Source organism: Nerophis lumbriciformis, unplaced genomic scaffold, assembly GCF_033978685.3.
Source record: "Nerophis lumbriciformis unplaced genomic scaffold, RoL_Nlum_v2.1 HiC_scaffold_51, whole genome shotgun sequence".
Lineage (NCBI taxonomy): Eukaryota > Metazoa > Chordata > Actinopteri > Syngnathiformes > Syngnathidae > Nerophis > Nerophis lumbriciformis.
In genome coordinates, this window is record NW_027316593.1 from 237,501 (window position 1) to 247,500 (window position 10,000).

Consider the following 10,000-nt stretch of genomic DNA (forward strand, 5'->3'; position numbering starts at 1 on the left):
GTACCTGGGTGGAATCAGTTCCAGGATTTCATTCATGCGGGAAAAGTTGAAAATGTGTCCGAGACAGCGCCCTCTAGGCGGACACACGCTCCGGACAGAGCCCCTGTCGCTCAAGCCCTGGAAGCCCTAAGTACCTGGGTGGAATCAGTTCCAGGATTTCATTCATGCGGGAAAAGTTGAAAATGTGTCCGAGACAGCGCCCTCTAGGCGGACACACGCTCCGGACAGAGCCCCTGTCGCTCAAGCCCTGGAAGCCCTAAGTACCTGGGTGGAATCAGTTCCAGGATTTCATCCATGCGGGAAAAGTTGAAAATGTGTCCGAGACAGCGCCCCCTAGGCGGACACACGCTCCGGACAGAGCCCCTGTCGCTCAAGCCCTGGAAGCCCTAAGTACCTGGGTGGAATCAGTTCCAGGATTTCATCCATGCGGGAAAAGTTGAAAATGTGTCCGGGACAGCGCCCCCTAGGCGGACACACGCTCCGGACAGAGCCCCTGTCGCTCAAGCCCTGGAAGTCCTAAGTACCTGGGTGGAATCAGTTCCAGGATTTCATTCATGCGGGAAAAGTTGAAAATGTGTCCGAGACAGCGCCCCCTAGGCGGACACACGCTCCGGACAGAGCCCCTGTCGCTCAAGCCCTGGAAGTCCTAAGTACCTGGGTGGAATCAGTTCCAGGATTTCATTCATGCGGGAAAAGTTGAAAATGTGTCCGGGACAGCGCCCCCTAGGCGGACACACGCTCCGGACAGAGCCCCTGTCGCTCAAGCCCTGGAAGTCCTAAGTACCTGGGTGGAATCAGTTCCAGGATTTCATTCATGCGGGAAAAGTTGAAAATGTGTCCGAGATAGCGCCCCTTAGGCGGACACAGGTGTCTGCATGAGCCCCTGTCGCTCAGAAGCTGGAAGAGCAGTTTGAAAAAGGACCGGGGTAAAGAGGGGGAAAGCACCATATATGTGTCCGGGAAGGCGCCCCTCGGGCGGACACAGGTGTCTGCATGAGCCCCTGTCGCTCAGATGCTGGAAGAGCAGTTTGAAAAAGGACCGGGGTAAAGAGGGGGGAAGCACCATATATGTGTCCGGGAAGGCGCCCCTCGGGCGGACACAGGTGTCTGCATGAGCCCCTGTCGCTCAGATGCTGGAAGATCAGTTTGAAAAAGGACCGGGGTAAAGAGGGGGGAAGCACCATATATGTGTCCGGGAAGGCGCCCCTCGGGCGGACACAGGTGTCTGCATGAGCCCCTGTCGCTCAGATGCTGGAAGATCAGTTTGAAAAAAGAACCAGAGGATAGAGGGGAAAAACACCATATTTGTGTCCGAAAATAGCTCACTTTGACTCGGACGCGTTCCCTGTGATTTCAGCCTGTCAGACATGGTGCACATAGTAACGAGATGGAGGTGTTTTGGTCGACCAGGTAAAAAACGAAAAATCGAGAGAAGGTAAAAAGTAGGTGAAAAATTAAGCCTCTCTCGTTAAGGTACTTAGAAAAAATCCCAAAAAAAAAATGAACTCCCATTGAAATGAATGGGGAAAAATTTTTTTCTCGTTTTTTTTCTAAGTACAACAACGAGAGAAGGTAAAAAATGGTTTTTTTTAGCCTCTCTCGTTAAGGTACTTAGAAAAAAACCCAGATTTTTTATTTTCTCGTTTTTTTTCTAAGTACAACAACGAGAGAAGGTAAAAACAGGTGCTTTTTAGCCTCTCTCGTTAAGGTACTTGGAAAAAATCCGAGACATGTTTGGTCTTCCCCACTGACAGTGCGCCTTTGCTGGGTAAGTTGTGGACGTGCCAGGCACCCCCGGGACACCGGTGGAACGCGGCCGGACTCGTGGTACTCCAACCCGGGCATAATTTTGGATATTTCCCGGTCCTTTTTTCCCCCACTTTCCCAACTTTTCTTCTGAATCACAGTGCGCCTTTGCTGGGTAAGTTGTGGACATGGCAGGCACCCCCGGGACACCGGTGGAACGCGGCCGGACTCGTGGTACTCCAACCCGGGCATAATTTTGGATCAAATTCGGGACTTTTGCCCACTTTCCCAACTTTTCTTCCCAATCACAGTGCGCCTTTGCTGGGTAAGTTGTGGACATGGCAGGCACCCCCGGGACACCGGTGGAACGCGGCCGGACTCGTGGTACTCCAACCCGGGCATAATTTTGGATCAAATTCGGGACTTTTGCCCACTTTCCCAACTTTTCTTCCCAATCACAGTGCGCCTTTGCTGGGTAAGTTGTGGACATGGCAGGCACCCCCGGGACACCGGTGGAACGCGGCCGGACTCGTGGTACTCCAACCCGGGCATAATTTTGGATCAAATTCGGGACTTTTGCCCACTTTCCCAACTTTTCTTCCCAATCACAGTGCGCCTTTGCTGGGTGCGTTGTGGACATTGTAGGCACCCCGGAACCCTGGTGGAACGCGGCGGGACTTGTGGGACTCGAACCTGGGTGTGATTTTGGACCAAATTCGGGACTTTTGCCCACTTTCCCAACTTTTCTTCCCATTCACAGTGCGCCTTTGCTGGGTAAGTTGAGGACATTGTAGGCACCCCGGAACCCTGGTGGAACGCGGCGGGACTTGTGGGACTCGAACCTGGGTGTGATTTTGGACCAAATTCGGGACTTTTGCCCACTTTCCCAACTTTTCTTCCCAATCACAGTGCACCTTTGCTGGGTAAGTTGTGGACATGCCAGGCACCCCCGGAACCCTGGTGGAACGCGGCGGGACTTGTGGGACTCGAACCTGGGTATAATTTTGGATAAAATTCGGGACTTTTGCCCACTTTCCCAACTTTTCTTCCCAATCACAGTGCGCCTTTGCTGGGTGCGTTGTGGACATTGTAGGCACCCCGGAACCCTGGTGGAACGCGGCGGGACTTGTGGGACTCGAACCTGGGTGTGATTTTGGACCAAATTCGGGACTTTTGCCCACTTTCCCAACTTTTCTTCCCAATCACAGTGCGCCTTTGCTGGGTGCGTTGTGGACATTGTAGGCACCCCGGAACCCTGGTGGAACGCGGCGGGACTTGTGGGACTCGAACCTGGGTGTGATTTTGGACCGAATTCGGGACTTTTGCCCACTTTCCCAACTTTTCTTCCCAATCACAGTGCGCCTTTGCTGGGTGCGTTGTGGACATTGTAGGCACCCCGGAACCCTGGTGGAACGCGGCGGGACTTGTGGGACTCGAACCTGGGTGTGATTTTGGACCAAATTCGGGACTTTTGCCCACTTTCCCAACTTTTCTTCCCAATCACAGTGCGCCTTTGCTGGGTGCGTTGTGGACATTGTAGGCACCCCGGAACCCTGGTGGAACGCGGCGGGACTTGTGGGACTCGAACCTGGGTGTGATTTTGGACCAAATTCGGGACTTTTGCCCACTTTCCCAACTTTTCTTCCCAATCACAGTGCGCCTTTGCTGGGTGCGTCGTGGACATTGTAGGCACCCCGAGACACTGGTGGAACGCGGCGGGACTTGTGGGACTCGAACCTGGGTGTGATTTTGGACCAAATTCGGGACTTTTGCCCACTTTCCCAACTTTTCTTCCCAATCACAGTGCGCCTTTGCTGGGTGCGTTGTGGACATTGTAGGCACCCCGGAACCCTGGTGGAACGCGGCGGGACTTGTGGGACTCGAACCTGGGTGTGATTTTGGACCAAATTCGGGACTTTTGCCCACTTTCCCAACTTTTCTTCCCAATCACAGTGCGCCTTTGCTGGGTGCGTTGTGGACATTGTAGGCACCCCGGAACCCTGGTGGAACGCGGCGGGACTTGTGGGACTCGAACCTGGGTGTGATTTTGGACCAAATTCGGGACTTTTGCCCACTTTCCCAACTTTTCTTCCCAATCACAGTGCGCCTTTGCTGGGTGCGTTGTGGACATTGTAGGCACCCCGGAACCCTGGTGGAACGCGGCGGGACTTGTGGGACTCGAACCTGGGTGTGATTTTGGACCAAATTCGGGACTTTTGCCCACTTTCCCAACTTTTCTTCCCAATCACAGTGCGCCTTTGCTGGGTGCGTCGTGGACATTGTAGGCACCCCGAGACACTGGTGGAACGCGGCGGGACTTGTGGGACTCGAACCTGGGTGTGATTTTGGACCAAATTCGGGACTTTTGCCCACTTTCCCAACTTTTCTTCCCAATCACAGTGCGCCTTTGCTGGGTGCGTCGTGGACATTGTAGGCACCCCGGAACCCTGGTGGAACGCGGCGGGACTTGTGGGACTCGAACCTGGGTGTGATTTTGGACCAAATTCGGGACTTTTGCCCACTTTCCCAACTTTTCTTCCCAATCACAGTGCGCCTTTGCTGGGTAAGTTGTGGACATGCCAGGCACCCCCGGGACACCGGTGGAACGCGGCGGGACTTGTGGGACTCGAACCTGGGTGTGATTTTGGACCAAATTCGGGACTTTTGCCCACTTTCCCAACTTTTCTTCCCAATCACAGTGCGCCTTTGCTGGGTAAGTTGTGGACATTGTAGGCACCCCGAGACCCTGGTGGAACGCGGCGGGACTTGTGGGACTCGAACCTGGGTGTGATTTTGGACCAAATTCGGGACTTTTGCCCACTTTCCCAACTTTTCTTCCCAATCACAGTGCGCCTTTGCTGGGTGCGTTGTGGACATTGTAGGCACCCCGAGACACTGGTGGAACGCGGCGGGACTTGTGGGACTCGAACCTGGGTGTGATTTTGGACCAAATTCGGGACTTTTGCCCACTTTCCCAACTTTTCTTCCCAATCACAGTGCACCTTTGCTGGGTGCGTTGTGGACATTGTAGGCACCCCGAGACACTGGTGGAACGCGGCGGGACTTGTGGGACTCGAACCTGGGTGTGATTTTGGACCAAATTCGGGACTTTTGCCCACTTTCCCAACTTTTCTTCCCAATCACAGTGCGCCTTTGCTGGGTGCGTTGTGGACATTGTAGGCACCCCGGAACCCTGGTGGAACGCGGCGGGACTTGTGGGACTCGAACCTGGGTGTGATTTTGGACCAAATTCGGGACTTTTGCCCACTTTCCCAACTTTTCTTCCCAATCACAGTGCGCCTTTGCTGGGTAAGTTGTGGACATTGTAGGCACCCCGAGACCCTGGTGGAACGCGGCGGGACTTGTGGGACTCGAACCTGGGTGTGATTTTGGACCAAATTCGGGACTTTTGCCCACTTTCCCAACTTTTCTTCCCAATCACAGTGCGCCTTTGCTGGGTGCGTCGTGGACATTGTAGGCACCCCGGAACCCTGGTGGAACGCGGCGGGACTTGTGGGACTCGAACCTGGGTGTGATTTTGGACCAAATTCGGGACTTTTGCCCACTTTCCCAACTTTTCTTCCCAATCACAGTGCACCTTTGCTGGGTGCGTCGTGGACATGTCAGGCACCCCGGAACCCTGGTGGAACGCGGCGGGACTTGTGGGACTCGAACCTGGGTGTGATGCCTTTGCTGGGTGCGTTGTGGACATTGTAGGCACCCCGAGACACTGGTGGAACGCGGCGGGACTTGTGGGACTCGAACCTGGGTATAATTTTGGATAAAATTCGGGACTTTTGCCCACTTTCCCAACTTTTCTTCCCAATCACAGTGCGCCTTTGCTGGGTGCGTCGTGGACATGTCAGGCACCCCGGAACCCTGGTGGAACGCGGCGGGACTTGTGGGACTCGAACCTGGGTGTGATTTTGGATCATTTCGTGGCCTTTTGCTATGCATGCCTTCTCCCCGCTAGTTTGATGTGTGCTGCTGCAAAAGTTCCAAGAGGGCGTTTTTGCCCCCCTCCAAACCCCCTCTCTTTGTTTATAGTGCATATTTTCTGCTGGATCTACTCTCTATTTACTCCAAGGAAAAAAACTAGCCGGTCGCGGCAAATTTTTACAATCGGTCGCCAAACTACGGCACGAGGGCCGAACGCGGTACGCCGGCGTCCAAGATACGGCCCGGGGATTTTTTTGATTTTTTGGGCTTTTTTTGATTTTTTTGGACATGTTGGGCATCCCAGGACTCGGGTGCGACTGCAGGACGTGTGGGGCTCTAACCTGGGTGTGGTTTTTGGTCATTTTCCGGACTTTTGCCCACTTTCCCAACTTTTCTTCCCAATCACAGTGCGCCTTTGCTGGGTGCGTCGTGGACATGTCAGGCACCCCGGAACACTGGTGGAATGCGGCGGGACTTGTGGGACTCAAACCTGGGTATAATTATGGATCAAATTCGGGACTTTTGCCCACTTTCCCAACTTTTCTTCCCAATCACAGTGCGCCTTTGCTGGGTGCGTTTTGGGCATGTGGGGGGCACCTCGGACTCGGGTGGGACGCGGCGGGACTTGTGGCACTCGTACCTGTGTGTGATTTTTGATCATTTTGTGGACTTTTCCCCAGACACTCTCCACTTGTCTACCCCACTTCCCCTGTGACTTTGCTGGGGGGCGTTTCCCCGCTGTCCTTTGTAGTGTAAGGGTTACTTTTCTTTTTTTTCTGTCTGAAAATATGGCCCACGAAAGGCCTCACATTCCCCGGGAAGACCTGATGGACGCCCCGGCGTCACCGAAATACGGCAAACTGTCTGAAAATAGGGGCTCCAAGTGTTCCCCACTATTTCTGGCCCACAAAAGGCCTCTCATTCCCCGGGAACACCTGTAGGACTCCCCGGCGTCAAGGAAATACGCCAAACCGTCTGAAAATAGGGGCCCAAAAGAACTGGAAATAATGTGTTTAATTTGGGGGGTGATGTCTATAATTATGGGGGTGCATTGGAGGCGGGAGTCCACTGGAGGGCTCCACACCGTCTGAATATAGGGCCCCAAAAGGCCTGGAATTAATGTATTTAATTTGGGGGGTGCATTTGCAGCGGGAGTCCACCGGAGGGCTCCATTTCCCCACTCTTTTGTTGACATATGGCCACAAAAGGCCTCTCATTCCCCGGGAAGACCTGATGGACGCCCCGGCGTCACCGAAATAAGCCAAACTGTCTGAAAATAGGGGCTCCAAGGGTTCCCCACTCTTTCTGGCCCACAAAAGGCCTCTCATTCCCCGGGAACACCTGTAGGACTCCCCGGCGTCAAGGAGATACGCCAAACTGTCTGAAAATAGGGCCCCAAAATAACTGGAAATAATGTGTTTAATTTGGGGGGTGATGTCTATAATTATGGGGGTGCATTGGAGGCGGGAGTCCACTGGAGGGCTCCACACCGTCTGAATATAGGGCCCCAAAAGGCCTGGAATTAATGTATTTAATTTGGGGGGTGCATTTGCAGCGGGAGTCCACCGGAGGGCTCCATTTCCCCACTCTTTTGTTGACATATGGCCACAAAAGGCCTCTCATTCCCCGGGAAGACCTGATGGACGCCCCGGCGTCACCGAAATAAGCCAAACTGTCTGAAAATAGGGGCTCCAAGGGTTCCCCACTCTTTCTGGCCCACAAAAGGCCTCTCATTCCCCGGGAACACCTGTAGGACTCCCCGGCGTCAAGGAAATACGCCAAACCGGCTGAAAATAGGGGCCCAAAAGAACTGGAAATAATGTGTTTAATTTGGGGGGTGATGTCTATAATTATGGGGGTGCATTGGAGGCGGGAGTCCACTGGAGGGCTCCACACCGTCTGAATATAGGGCCCCAAAAGGCCTGGAATTAATGTATTTAATTTGGGGGGTGCATTTGCAGCGGGAGTCCACCGGAGGGCTCCATTTCCCCACTCTTTTGTTGACATATGGCCACAAAAGGCCTCTCATTCCCCGGGAAGACCTGATGGACGCCCCGGCGTCACCGAAATAAGCCAAACTGTCTGAAAATAGGGGCTCCAAGGGTCCCCCACTCTTTCTGGCCCACAAAAGGCCTCTCATTCCCCGGGAACACCAAAAGAACTGGAAATAATGTGTTTAATTCAGGGTGCATTTGCAGCGAGTGTCCACCAGAGGGCTCCAATTCCCCAGCTATAGTCCTGGTACTCTAAAATGATGGCACTTAGTCAAATTTCCGCCTTTTTTTGATGACTTCCAACTAGGAGAGGGACTAATTTTGAGTTCCGGACCCGGGTGGAGAACCATAGCAGGTCGGCCTTCTTAAAGGGAAATGCTCCTAGGCACTTAGTCAAATTTACGCCTTTTTTTTGGACTTCCAGCGAGGAGAGGGACTAATTTTGCTTTCCGTACCCGGGTGGAGAACCATAGCAGGTCAGCCTTCTTAAAGGGACATCCTCCTAGGCACTTAGTCAAATTTCCGCCTTTTTTTTGGACTTCCAGCGAGGAGAGGGACTAATTTTGCTTTCCGCACCCGGGTGGAGAACCATAGCAGGTCAGCCTTCTTAAAGGGACATCCTCCTAGGCACTTAGTCAAATTTACGCCTTTTTTTTGGACTTCCAGCGAGGAGAGGGACTAATTTTGCTTTCCGTACCCGGGTGGAGAACCATAGCACGTCGGCCTTCTTAAAGGGAAATGCTCCTAGGCACTTAGTCAAATTCACGCCTTTTTTTTGGACTTCCAGCGAGGAGAGGGACAATTTGGCGTTCCTGACCCAGGTGGAGAACCATAGCAGGTCGGCCTTCTTAAAGGGAAATGCTCCTAGACACTTAGTCAAATTTACACCTTTTTTTTTTGGACTTCCAGCGAGGAGAGGGACAATTTTGCTTTCCTGACCCAGGTGGAGAACCATAGCACGTCGGCCTTCTTAAAGGGACATCCTCCTAGGCACTTAGTCAAATTCACGCCTTTTTTTTGGACTTCCAGCGAGGAGAGGGACAATTTGGCGTTCCTGACCCAGGTGGAGAACCATAGCAGGTCGGCCTTCTTAAAGGGACATGCTCCTAGGCACTTAGTCAAATTTACACCTTTTTTTTTGGACTTCCAGCGAGGAGAGGGACTAATTTGGCGTTCCGTACCCAGGTAGAGAACCAAGGCACGTCGGCCTTCTTAAGGGGACATCCTCCTAGACACTTAGTCAAATTCACGCCTTTTTTTTTGGACTTCCAGCTAGGAGAGGGACTAATTTTGCGTTCCAGACCCAGGTGGAGAACCATAGCAGGTCGGCCTTCTTAAAGGGACATGCCCCTAGACACTTAGTCAAATTTACGCCTGAAAATAGGGCCCCAAAAGAACTGGAAATAATGTCTTTAATTCAGGGTGCATTTGCAGCGAGTGTCCACCAGAGGGCTCCAATTCCCCCACTATAGTCCTGGTACTCTAAAATGATGGCACTTAGTCAAATTTCCGCCTTTTTTTTGGACTTCCAGCGAGGAGAGGGACAATTTTGCGTTCCTGACCCAGGTGGAGGACCATAGCACGTCGGCCTTCTTAAAGGGACATCCTCCTAGGCACTTAGTCAAATTTACACCTTTTTTTTGGACTTCCAGCGAGGAGAGGGACTAATTTTGCTTTCCGTACCCGGGTGGAGAACCATAGCAGGTCAGCCTTCTTAAAGGGACATCCTCCTAGGCACTTAGTCAAATTTACGCCTTTTTTTTGGACTTCCAGCGAGGAGAGGGACTAATTTTGCTTTCCGTACCCGGGTGGAGAACCATAGCAGGTCAGCCTTCTTAAAGGGACATCCTCCTAGGCACTTAGTCAAATTTACGCCTTTTTTTTGGACTTCCAGCGAGGAGAGGGACTAATTTTGCTTTCCGTACCCGGGTGGAGAACCATAGCAGGTCAGCCTTCTTAAAGGGACATCCTCCTAGGCACTTAGTCAAATTTACGCCTTTTTTTTGGACTTCCAGCGAGGAGAGGGACAATTTTGCTTTCCTGACCCAGGTGGAGAACCATAGCAGGTCGGCCTTCTTAAAGGGAAATGCTCCTAGACACTTAGTCAAATTCACGCCTTTTTTTTGGACTTCCAGCGAGGAGAGGGACAATTTTGCGTTCCTGACCCAGGTGGAGGACCATAGCACGTCGGCCTTCTTAAGGGGACATCCTCCTAGACACTTAGTCAAATTCACGCCTTTTTTTTGGACTTCCAGCTAGGAGAGGGACTAATTTGGCGTTCCAGACCCAGGTGGAGAACCATAGCAGGTCGGCCTTCTTAA